Here is a 12,939-nt window from a genome sequence, read left to right as displayed (position 1 = left end):
GATTTTTCGCTGTTATACATATGAATTACATTGAATAACCTGCTTGTGTTCTCTGAGGACTGTCTCCCTTTGATGAACCTGGTTTGATCTGTGACCGATTCCAATCTGATTGATAAAGCTTTACTTATGATTTGTATGTCTGAATTGATCAGTGAAATGGGACGGTAGCTGGAGCAATCGTGGATTTTTTTATGTGGTATTAAGATAAGTGTGAGGAGTATTCATATGATAGGGTATGGATGTATTTTCGGACATTTCTGAGATTACTTTTAAAAAGAGTGGTGAAATAAGAGGCCTGAATTGTCTGGAAAATTCTGCTGGCTAAAAAATGCTGGGTTATTTAAACAACCCAAAAAATATGGGTTATTTTTCCGTTTGTTGGGTCTGCAGTGCGGACGTCTAAAGGGAACGTACACGTAACGGAACTCCCCGGACGCCCGTTTCCCGCCTGTTTCCCGCCTACGCCGCTTCCCTCCCACTGGAAGAGGCACCGGCAGCCGGACCACAGCCGAAAGAAAGTAAGTTGCTAAACTGATTAATCTTAAATTTGCCCCAAAATATTGATTATAAGCTAGTTACCAGATATCTTAATTAATTTTCTCTCACGAATTGAGGTAAAAAAAAAAACGTATTACGAGCATTAGCATGTTAGCTATGCTAGTTAGCTAATATGCTAACTGACGTAAGCTTTACGCAATACTTATAATATATTTTTTATTTAACCTCAATTTGTGAGGGAAAATTAGACGTTAGGCGGTTTGCCTGAGGTAAAATAACAGTTCCACGCAACAACTGTCCTGCGAACGAGTGGTGACCGACGTTTTAGCTAGCTAACCTACCGTTAGCTAGGAGGCTAACGGAATAAAACAGTGGAGTACCCACGAGCATCGAACTATTTCTAAACCACATTTTCTTCAAACACAGTCTTTACATACCACAGAAAATACTAGTGTGCTTTTTTTTGACAATTTACCGTTTTATAAGGGACACAGACGTTGTGAGGCGGCGGCTATTAGTTAGCTTACACATAGCTAGGTTAGGGTTAGGGTTAGGGTACATTGCTACATTACTACTAGCTACATTGTTCAAGATTAAAGAGTTTTATTGTCAGGAGCATAGCAGAGCAGGCAGTACTCTTAAGAGAATAAAAAAAGAAAATATAAGAATAACTAAAAAACAGTTGTAAAAGGTAAAAGCAAAAAAGTGTACAGGGTGTGCAAACTTGAACTAAAATTAAAGTTACATGTGCGTATGTACAACTAAGTGGAGCAGCTGTTCATAAAGTGCATCAAGTGACAGATGTAAACAATAAACAATATTACTCTGTGCAGTAATAGATGTAAACAGTGTTGTTCTAACAGCAGCAGTGCAGTGTAGGTAAGGTGCAGATGTTGAGTCCAAGGTTAAATCAGTTCAGATTGGGAGGGGGAAGAGGTAGTTTCATTAAAAGAAACGGGTTTCACATACCGAACATGTCCTTTATTTTTCCGCTATTACTCTTCTTTTACTTTCAGTGCCTCTCTGTGGTTTCAGTGAATGAAATAAGGAATGAAGTAAGTGTAAGTTATATTAGCTGAAGCTTAATGATTGGTTAGCTTGCTTTTATCATAGCCATTTTGATGTCCTTATTGATAGCCAGCTATTCTTCATCATCGCCCATTTATGGTGTTGGGTTAGAAGGCGTGATGGAATTCCCTGGCTGGCTAATGATTTTAAAAACATCAAGGGCTGCACATTTTCATCTTACTTTAATACGTTTCATTGTTGTCAGCCTGTTTTTGTCCGTCACTGCAAATGAGTTGAAACTGTGCTTTTGAAGAGGCAGAGGCAGGGCTGGACAGGTAATCTGGCGTACCGGGCTTTTGCCCGGTGGCCGACAGTCCTCAGGGCCAAAGCTGTTGGATTTTTTTTTTCTTCCTCTTTTTTTTTTTTTCTTTTCAATATAGACAGTAGACTCAACCAATCAGGATATAGGACGAAAGCGGCCCCACCCTTTCTCTGCGTGGTCCGCTGTAACTCCGGCTAGTTTCAGTGTTGTGTGTGTGTGTGTGTGTGTGTAAAACGAGGGGCAACATGGCGAAACTGAAGCGGCAGAAAGGGGGTGCGGAGAAGTTACATGCGAAGAGACTCTGTAGGTGCTGCAAAATGTGCTAAGGTCACAGACATGTTCACTGCTTAGCCTCCGCGTCCTCTGTGAAAGCAGTGCTCCAGCAACAGCAGGTTGAAGGTGAAGACAGCAGCGTGCAGGGAGAAGAGTCCCTAGAGATATCATGATATAGAGATATCATGCATGACATTCTGGAAGGAATTAGAGGATATCAAGTCAAGCTTGTTCTCAGTTCCCTCATTGAGCAAAAGCTTATAACCCTAGATCAGATCAACTACAGACTTACAAGTTTTGATTATGGGTACATTGACAGTCATAACAAGCCGTCCCCTATTAAATCACATGAGCTCAAAAACCCAGATGGAGCTCTCAGGTAGACTGCATCACAGACCTGGTGTCTGTTAAGATTACTTCCTCTTGTCATCGGTGACCTTATCCCAGAGGGCAACCAATACTGGGAGTTGCTTCTTCTTTTACTGAGTTGCATGGAGTTCGTTTTTTCTCCATCATTAACCAGAAGCATCAATTCTCTTAGGTTACCTCATCCAGGAGCACCACAGTCTTCTGGAGCTTTACCCTGGTAGGCACCTAAAACCAAAACATCACTTTATGGTCCATTATCCTGGTGCAATCAGGAAGTTAGGCCCTGTGGTTCTGTTGTGGGCTATGCGATTTGAGACCAAGCATGGCTTTTTCAAAAGACTCAGTCATGTTACTTGTAACTTTCGCAACATCTGCAAAACAGTGGCTTACAGGCATCAGATGCTGCTGTGCTACCACCTCCTCTCGGGTAATTTGCTCAGCCACAACTTAGAAGTTGGTCCAGGATGCACAGATCTGTTGGGCTGTGTTGATGGATATGACAGCATCAAGCACAAGTTTGAAATGCCGCTTTTCACTGAAGTGTATGTTCCATCTTGGGTGAGATGGAGGGGCACTGAATATAGGCCTGGAATGTCTCTTCTAGTCTCTCACGCTTGTGATGGTGAGCCTCAGTTTGCTATGGTAGAGCGCATTGTATCCGTGGAGTCCTCTGTCAAACTGATTGTGAGGAAGTATGATACAGTAGGATTGGAAAGACACTATTTTTCTTACAGTGTGTCTCCTGGATCTGAGCTTGATGTGGTTGATGTGAACTGTCTTGATGATCACCACCCTCTCCATTTTGCAAGGTCCTATAAAGAGGGCGATGATAATCGCTATGTTTCTCTGCGTTACAGACCATTCGAGACTTTTTCCTTCACTGTAATTTTTTAAAAAACTGTTTTTTAGGCATTTCAGTTTTTGACCATGTACCATTACCCTTTGCATTTTTCCTTTGAAGACATACATTGCCCCATCTGTACTCTTGTTATACATTGTGCACAATAACACAAGTTGTCCTTAAACGTTTATTTTTATTTATTTATTTTGATACAGTATAGCAGTATGTGGTGGCACTGTTCTGAAGTTCAGACCAATTTTTATAATATATATGATATGCTCATCCTGTGCTACATTACGGTCTTCACGTTAGTAAAAAGGTAGCAAGCTGAAATGTGAGGTCCTAATGAAGAATGGACATGTATTTGGAAAATCTTTTTATGTAATAACTGTTCCCAAACTACATGAAATTGTAAATGGTTTCCATTAAAAATCTTACAGGTCTTATAACCTACTCTGCTTTTATAAACTAACCCATAAGCCTCCTAGCAGGTTTAGGTAAGTTGACATTTTTGAAGGAGCAGTTTTAAAGGAAAATTTTGAATTTAGTCGGCTACACTTTTAGTTTTGATAGCTTTTATGGAAGCAGAGCTTACAAGTCTTAAATTGATACCTCAGCAGTTAGTATTGTTCAAACTACATGCCTAAATCAGTTGCGTCAAACCATGTCAAGTTGTTAAGTAATCTCTAATATGCTTCTGAACATAGTTTCTGACTGTTATCTGTATTTCATAATGAAACCGTAGCCCCAGTTTTGACACCCAACCTGTCTTTACTTTTGTCCTTTTTTATGGTGGTTTAACCCTAAGTTAGGGAGTCACTGGTTATATTCTTTCTTGTTTGATAGCACATTAACTTTGTAGTAGGCCTGAGTGATGTCGGTCTGAAAAATAATTAGCAAAAGTTTTGATTTCAAAAGTGTATGTGTGTGTGTGTGTGTGTGTATATATATGTATATATATATATGTGTGTGTGTGTGTATATATATATATATATATATATATATATATATATATATATATATATATATATATATATATATATATATATATATATATATATATATATACATACATACATACATACATACATACATACATACATACACACACACACACACACACACACACACACACACACACACACACACACACACACCACCTCTGCAGCATCTTCATTGTGTCAGTTGTTAGTCACTGCTGATATCTGAATACACCGACCTATTGCCTAAACCTACTTCATAATGCAGATCTAAAGATGTTATATTCAGTCACCAAACATGTCAATTTAATATTGGACAAATAATCAAATATTTTTTTTCAGAGATTTCAGTTATCTTCATTGAGCATGTATTGCCTTTCACCAGTTTTGCTCTTTAACACATGAGACTAATTTTATTTGGTTGTCTCTAAAGGAAATGCAACTTGAGCTGGTTGAAAATGGCCCATCAGCAGGACCATCACTGGACCAGCAGCATAAAGCCATGTCTTCAGGACAAGGGGGAACGTTTGTATGTGGTGGTGTTGTTGTTGTTGTTGTCTTTAGGTTTTTTTTTTTTTTTTAACTTTGGCCTTGTGCCATCCCCATAAGGTATTCACAAAAGACTGAAAAGTTGAATGGGATATTTGTGCTCCCTATCTTTTTTTTTTTTCCCCCTTCTATCTTCCCAGAAAATTAGGGAGGCCCTCGAGAAAACACCGGAGAGTAGAGAGATAATGTGCAGTCTTGACACCAAACGGTGCATCTCGCTCAAGCAGAGGAGGTCTATGGTTAGAATCCTAGTGTCACATCTCATGGAGCGGTTCGGAGAGACGTGAGTGTACTGTTTTGACTGATGTTGTGTGACGTGTGTGTGTGTGTGTGTGTGTGTGTGTGTGTGTGTATGTGTGTAAATACATCTGATATCTGTTTACAGTCCAGCATTGGAAACAAGGAAAACCTGGCCTCATCTTTAGTGACGGAATTTCCGTATCTAAGGGATCAGCATGGGAACGGCAATGTAAGTGCCAGTAAAAATCAAAGCACACCGGACTTTGTGTGTGTATTATGTGGTTATTTTAGGTCTGACATGTCAAAGAATATTTGAATTTTTTTTTTTAAAGGAGGCGTGGTATAGTCCAGGTCGAACTCACAGACCAGCAACTGGCTTCGTTGAAGAGCGTTTAAGAAATGTACGGAAGAGGCTCCGTAGTGGAAAGTGCAGACCTAGCCCTGTGGAGAACCCTGTAACTAATTGGTATTGCCAGGTACATGCACAAACAGGTTATCATACCAAGAAAGGTTTTGGGTAACTTGTCTTGCTGATTTTAATGTGATCCTCTATTAGACAGTATTGTCATTACGGCATGATCACTGTAGAATGGCTGGTGCGTTTTGGAAAATCAAACAGTTTGTGACTTGCCATTTATGCTACAGTTCACATGTTTGGTTCTGCTGTTAAGTTTTCATTAAAGTACACTGATTAGCCATAACTTCAGAACCACCTGTCAAGGGGAGAGAGGTCAAGACAGGAAAAGAATAGTCAGTTCTTGTTGGAAGCAGGAAACATGGGCGAGCGTAAGGATCTGAGCCATTAATTGCTGTAAAGATTAATACTAGCTAATATAGCTGATTTGTGTAAACCTACAAATTTAGTTTCAGGTGAATGTGTAGAATGTCATTATTTTATCACATTGTATAACACATGACTTTGAAGGATTTCCTGCTTCCAGTCAGGAAATAACGCAAGATAATTTGTGGTGTCTACTTCAAACAGTGAAGGCGTTGTCTTTCTCTGCATAATACAGAGACTGAAATATCTGATGAGAGGGCAGTGGCGATGACGGAGTGGTTAAGAAATAACATCCGACCCCTTAACCAAGTAGAAGAATACATGAAGCAGACAGCCATCCACAGAGCTAAGTGGATAAGGGAGCATGGGTCAAAGACAGTGGAGGAGGTCAAAAAAGAGCATCCACGTCTTTTGGAAACTCCAGGAATGGTAGGATATGCAAAGTCAGAATGCACTTGATAGTAAGTCAGAATTACTGAATGTTATCTGTAATTTACTTGGAAAAGTAATTAAATGAAAATTATGTCTGCAGATTGCTCAGGACTTTGCCATTCTACACCCAGCCTGTGCTGGGAAACTTGGATAACTGGCAGAAAAGTGGATGCCCGTTTTCAGAGACAGAAATTTATGGTTTGCTAGCCAGGAGAAGCAAGCTTCTGGAATTCTTTCAAGACTGGATTCTGTGTGTGCAGGTAGTCTTCACAGTGGATACTATGTTTAAAAAAATTAGTACACAACATTTTAGTGAACATGTAAATCAGAGAATACATTTTACTATCACGTGAGAGAAAAAATGGAAAGAAGTAGTTTTACAGCTGGCAGGTTAGAACATGTAACCACAAAAGATTCTTATTCCTAATAAGAGATTCTTGTTTCCAGATGCGCAAGGTGACAGGGCTGTGAGATTATTGCCAGTAGTCCTACCAGCTTCTGTCTATAGGATTCTGCCGGAAGACCTTCCGTCTGAGCTGTGAAGAGACAAGAAAGTCATTCATTGATCTACAGCCTGTAAGTTGAGAGATATAAATCTGGTAATATTCTGCTCTGTTGTAATTACACACCTACCTCTAAACTAAGTAGTTAGTTGTCTCTGATCACAGTTGGGATGTCTCAGTCTTAAGTGGTTCCAGACATATTTTGGTAGATCAGGTTATTGGCTGTATCCTGCCCAACGTCTGATACTTTTAGTTTATTATTTGTGCTCCATTTTCACCTCTGACTTTCATCTAGATGTGAGCCTGTAAAGAGAGTGCGGCGCTATTAAAGGCTAAGCACCACATTTGGACAGCCCTGGTGATTTCATATTGTTTTGGATACTGAAAATATATGAACATGACTTAAAATGAAATTCGCTGCTTAATTTTTCTTTAAAATTGACTCTTTTAATTAAACAGACGGAAAAAACCTGAGCTCGCTACGGAAATTCCTGAGCGGTACCGTGTGACGTCACTGGTGGACAACAGTGAACAGCGCCGCAGTACAACAGCATTATGACTGACTGGGACTGAGGATTTTCCAGCGCTGGTTCTTCAGATTCTGATGATAATTTGAAAGAGCTGTAATGTAGAAATAGACCACCTTATCACTTAGTCCTGAGACTTTTAGTCAAACCACACCCACAAAAGCAGCTCATCCTGAGTGTAAACAGTATCATGACAACAGCCTAGCAACCAGCTAAACTCAAATATAGAGGTACAGTTATTGTCGTAAAATTTGCTGGTTTGCTTACACCTCCATATTGTTGGAACAGCGCCAGTCTTAAGATCCAGTTGAAAAAAGTCACATTTTATTAGCAGTCTACCTCAATTTAACAGCATTTTTAACTGTTTCTCACTATGCTGAGGTTTTTATTTTTCTGTTGGGGGTGTCCCAATGATGTGTGTTTTAAGGCGTTCTTTGTATTTGATATAAACTACCCCCGACAGTGTTCTTCAGACTGTTGTTTATGAGCTACCAGGTCATGAATCTCCCTCCATAAGACTCTTGCGGGCATTTATTTTTGCCACAGATCAGTGACAGCTCCCAGAATGACGCCATGTGTGTTACCTCTTTTTATTTTATTAATTTCTCAAGCAAAAGAAAATTTGTTATTGAATAAGGTTGCTTGTAATTGTTGTTGCTGCTGTTATTGTTATTATTGTTGTCATTGAGAAATGTGCTTTTTATATATATATATAAATTATTGTTGGTGCTTAAAAGTGGTATTTTTTTTTTTAAGTGTAAGAATATATAATATGTAAAGTATGTGTTAAAATAATGTCTAAATTATACATTTAAAAGTAATCACAGTACAACCCAAACTTTTGGTTCATTTAACCCAGCATTCTAGTTAAAATTACATAGCATTTAGGTTAAATGCTTGACCCAAAAATGCTGGGTCACATTAATAACCCAATGTACTGGGTCAATTCTACCCAATGCCGTGTTTGTCCAATATTGACCCAGCGCTGGGTTGTGAAAATAACCCAATTTGGGTCAATTTCAACCCAATGTTTTTTAGGGTACTTCTCTGTGAGAAAGCAAACAGTAGGTTTAAAGATTGAGATTTACCCCCCACCCCACCCCACCCCACCGCTGCTGTAACAGCGCTGCGCTCCGAACAGAGTTCGGCTCTTTTCGCCTGTCAGTACTTAGGGCGGAAATGCCCGAATTCATGCACGATTTCATGAGTGGTTGGACGCTGCAGAATCTGCCTAGCAACCAATACGCACTTTGGTCACGTTCGGGCCAATAATTTTAAAGAAACGAGACAGAAACGTCACCTGTGAAGTTTTATTCAATGGAATTGTATAAAAACAGACACGAACTGATTATATGAATGACGCAATCGCGAGATAAAGCACTAATCACACAGATCTGATGTCCAAACACAGCTTAGATGGTCTTGCCAACCGATTTAATGGGGAAACGGACATATGACCACGGCCTCATATGAATGGGTGACAAGTGTTTTTATTACACAGACGGGAAAATGAACGAATGAATGAGTGTAGGGGAAACCGACGCGTGGGGAATACGTGATGTTACCTTACAGCAGTGCATCTAAAACGCTGTTTAATAGTCGCCAAACTCGCCGGTGTAACTGAGCTGTCAGCGCTGCTCCTCCGCCCCGGCTCCGTTCCGCTAGCCTAGCCTAATTAGCAGCGTTCATTCGGGAAAGCAGTAACTACGCTGGACTGTAGCTCCTCCCTCACTGTTCAGCATGACTCAGCAGAATGTTGTTTGGAGTTCGGATGTCATCAGGACGTGACGTCATAATGTGTATGTGTGACGTCATAAAGGACCAGAGGTTATAAATAGGGGTGCACGGCTGGTTTCACATCATTCTGTTCAGACATGTGACGAGATGAGCTGCCTCTGGAGCTGGTGCTGCCGAGGCCGGGAGTCCGACTCGGACTCGGACTCGGTCAGCAAGGTGAACGAGGAACAGCAGGGTGAGAAGAGGAAGAAAGGAAAGAGGAGGAGGGGGAGAGGGAGGACATGGAGGGAAGTCAATGAAGGGGAAGAACAGGTGGTGGAGGAAGAGGCCCACGCACTGGGCCTGCCAGTAGGTCCCACGTCCAGCCTTGAAAGCTTTTCGGCTGAGACGCTGCAGGCCACGGCACCTCCACCAAAAGGTAGCCTCACTAAAGAGGAAGATGCACCAATCCAGCATTTCCTGAACACGCTGCTGGATCAGGTCGGGATGCGTATGGAGCTGCTGCTGAAAGCTGAGACTGTGCAGACTACGGTGGCTAATGAAGCGGCTGCTGAAGCCACCAACACAGCCATGAACGACATTCTAGAGGGGACTGAGGAGAAACAGCTGGATGATCTAGTGAGCTCCAACGATGACACAGTCATCAGTGAGCTCCTGGACGTCCTGTTTGATGATGCCCTGTCGGCAAGTCTCCAGCCTCTCCAAAATGAAGTTATGGACCCCAGCATGGATAAGACTGTGGAGGACACTCTGGAGACACATCTGGATCATCTAGTGAGCTCCAATAATGATGTAGCTGATGCCAACAGAGAGCTCCTAGAGATCATGCAAGATGAAGCCCTGTCGGCGAGTCTCCAGCCTCTGAAGATGTCTGCCAGTGAACATCTCGACCTCAAAGACGCTTCATACGGTGATGTACAGCCTCTGGACGTAAAGACAAGTGACCCTCCTGAGGAGGCCAAAAAGAGAAAAACCAGGAGAGGAACAAGGGGAAAAGGACGGAAGATCAACTACAACAAAGAGAATCCTCCAAACAACAAAGCAGATGGACAGAGAAGCTCTTCTGGAAAGACCAACAACCAGAAGAAAGGCGGTCCTGAATGCAGGGAGGTTGTCCGTCCCGGTCCTGGACGCGGTGAGGCTGTCCGCCCCGGTCCTGGACAAGGTGAGGCTGTCCGCCCCGGTCCTGTACGCGGTGAGGCTGTCCGCCCCGGTCCTGGACGCGGTGAGGCTGTCCGCCCCGGTCCTGGACGCGGTGAGGCTGTCCGTCCCGGTGCTGGACGCGGTGAGGCTGTCCGCCCCGGTCCTGGACGCGGTGAGGCTGTCCCTCCCGGTCCTGGACGCGGTGAGGCTGTCCGCCCCGGTCCTGGACGCGGTGAGGCTGGACGCGGTGAGGCTGTCCGTCCCAGTGCTGGACGCGGTGAGGCTGTCCGCCCCGGTCCTGGACGCGGTGAGGCTGTCCGCCCTGGTCCTGGACGCGGTGAGGCTGTCCGCCCCGGTCCTGGACGCGGTGAGGCTGTCCGCCCCGGTCCTGGACGCGGTGAGGCTGTCCGCCCCGGTCCTGGACGCAGGGAGGCTGTCCGTCCCGGTCCTGAACGCAGGGAGGCTGTCTGTCCCAGAGTGGTCAATTCAAAGCGTGATGGTGTACCTGTTCACGTCCCACGCACACGGACATTCTGGAAGACAGCCTACCCAGAGAAAACAGCAGAAGAAGGTCTCCAGTGGTGGCGTGACAACAAGAAGAGCCGTACTGTTGATCACAGCTGGCCGCCAGAATTCTTGCGTGAGGCTTGTAACGAAGTACCCTTCAACCTCACATACTGGACAACTGGATTTTTCCGGAACGGTGCTAATGAACACCTCAAACCAGGGACACCGACAAAGGAAACATTAGCACAAACTCTCCAGTGGTGGTGGGAGTTGAAGCTGAGAGAGCCATAGAAGCGTAAGAAAAAATGTCACACAAGCACACACCATAGACACATTCAGACACCCCTCTGACACACAAACAATGCACACACACCCCTCTGACACACAAACACACACCACTAAAACACACACACCATAGACACACTCAGACACCCCTCTGACACAAACACACACCACTAAAACACACACACCATAGACACACTCAGACACCCCTCTGACACACAAACACACACCACTAAAACACACACACCAAAGACACACTCAGACACCCCTCTGACACACAAACACACACCACTAAAACACACACACCATAGACACACTGACACCCCTCTGACACACAAACACACACCACTAAAACACACACACCATAGACACATTCAGACACCCCTCTGACACTGAAACACACACACACACATACATATCACTGACACACACAGACACAAACATCAACAAAAAAAAATCAATAAAATGTGAAAAAGAAAAAAAAAAGACTTTTTCTTAATTAAAGAAAATTTAAAAAAGAAATTTTCTCAATTTCAACATCTGATGGGTAGTACTTTCATTGAAATACAGAATTTAAATGATGTGCACATCATTTCATTTTTTTTTTTTTGCATTTTTGCACAGCGACCCAACTTTTTTGGAAATAAGGTTAGTTAACACAGAGTATCCCAGATGTATCTAAATAAGTACTGTGAACTTTGCAATTCAACCACATTTAAAAAAAGTTCTTAAAATATACACAAAAAGGCTTCAATGTTTGGACAAAAAAAAAATGTTACTTTTATTATTGTTGCTTATTAGTGGGACAGTATTAGAAGTGTTCAATTAGAATTGGCTTAAAGAGTAAGTTTGGTAGATTGGGATGGAGCCATTCAGCCATATCCTCCACTGACATCATTGCCATCATATCTCTGGAAAATGGTCATTTCTAGATAATCCAGCTGTTTCAACTAGTCATTATGACTTAAGTAACTGTTTTCCAGAAGTGCTTATTTGTAGGGTGCTATTTTCTTTCTTTTTTCTTTTTTTAATTCCCAGGCCAACATTCCTTGGCCACACCACCGTCCCCCTTTTCCAAGGGACATATTATTATTATTTCTTTTTCACGTTAATAACAAAGTCACAGCTCTTCATTTATTAATGATCATACAGATATAAGGTGGTGTGGCACCACAACCACCCAAACACCCCCCCCCACCACCCTCACCCACCCCTAGATTTGAGCAAAACACCACCACACCACACCACCGTCCCCCTTTTCCAAGGGACATATTATTATTATTTCTTTTTCACGTTAATAACAAAGTCACAGCTCTTCATTTATTAATGATCATACAGATATAAGGTGATGTGGCACCACAACCACCCAAACAACCCCCCAACCACCCAAACAACCCCCCCACCACCCTCACCCACCCCTAGATTTGAGCAAAACAAAAAAACAAAAGACAAAAAAGTAAAGAGAGGATGAAATAACAATAATAGTAATAAGCATAAGAAGAATGATAACAATAACACTTAACAATGGACAAACTGGACATACAGGACAGACAAATGCAGAAACTTAACAAGGGAACTATCCCAGCGGTCATCGGGCGGAAGGCAGCTATCAATATATTGTAAAAATTGTGACCAGGTTTCCTTGAAAGATTATGTGTTATTTTTGAAATTTGCTGTAAGTCTCTCCAGGTTACAGTGATCCGTTCGGAGGTTCAGCCAAAGCTTTATTGAAATTTGGGTTCTGTCCTTCCAGTTCAGCAGTATAGCTTTTTTAGTAATGGAAAGTGGAATGAAATATAAAGGATTTGAGGTGATTGGGTGGTGAAAGTGAGGAAAGGTCATTAAGTAGCGCTACAATGAGACATAAAGGGATGACCAGGCCGTAATGGCTGTAATGTATATTCTGGGAAGGCTTTGATATTGAATTAGTTGGAGTTTTGAATATAT

The 12,939-nt window shown here is 42.3% G+C and overlaps 1 long non-coding RNA gene across 1 annotated transcript; it reads left to right on the top strand.

Annotated features, from left to right (window-relative positions):
* Positions 1 to 480: 480 nt before the first annotated feature.
* LOC119265273 lies at positions 481 to 7,979 on the top strand. Its single transcript, XR_005131549.1, has 9 exons — positions 481 to 518; positions 4,725 to 4,820; positions 4,981 to 5,123; positions 5,226 to 5,309; positions 5,413 to 5,556; positions 6,097 to 6,290; positions 6,394 to 6,553; positions 6,741 to 6,869; positions 7,256 to 7,979. It is a non-coding gene; the product is annotated as an uncharacterized LOC119265273 (long non-coding RNA).
* Positions 7,980 to 12,939: the final 4,960 nt, after the last annotated feature.

This window comes from Pygocentrus nattereri, chromosome 15 (assembly GCF_015220715.1).
Source record: "Pygocentrus nattereri isolate fPygNat1 chromosome 15, fPygNat1.pri, whole genome shotgun sequence".
Lineage (NCBI taxonomy): Eukaryota > Metazoa > Chordata > Actinopteri > Characiformes > Serrasalmidae > Pygocentrus > Pygocentrus nattereri.
This window is presented reverse-complemented; position numbering and strand designations above follow the sequence as displayed.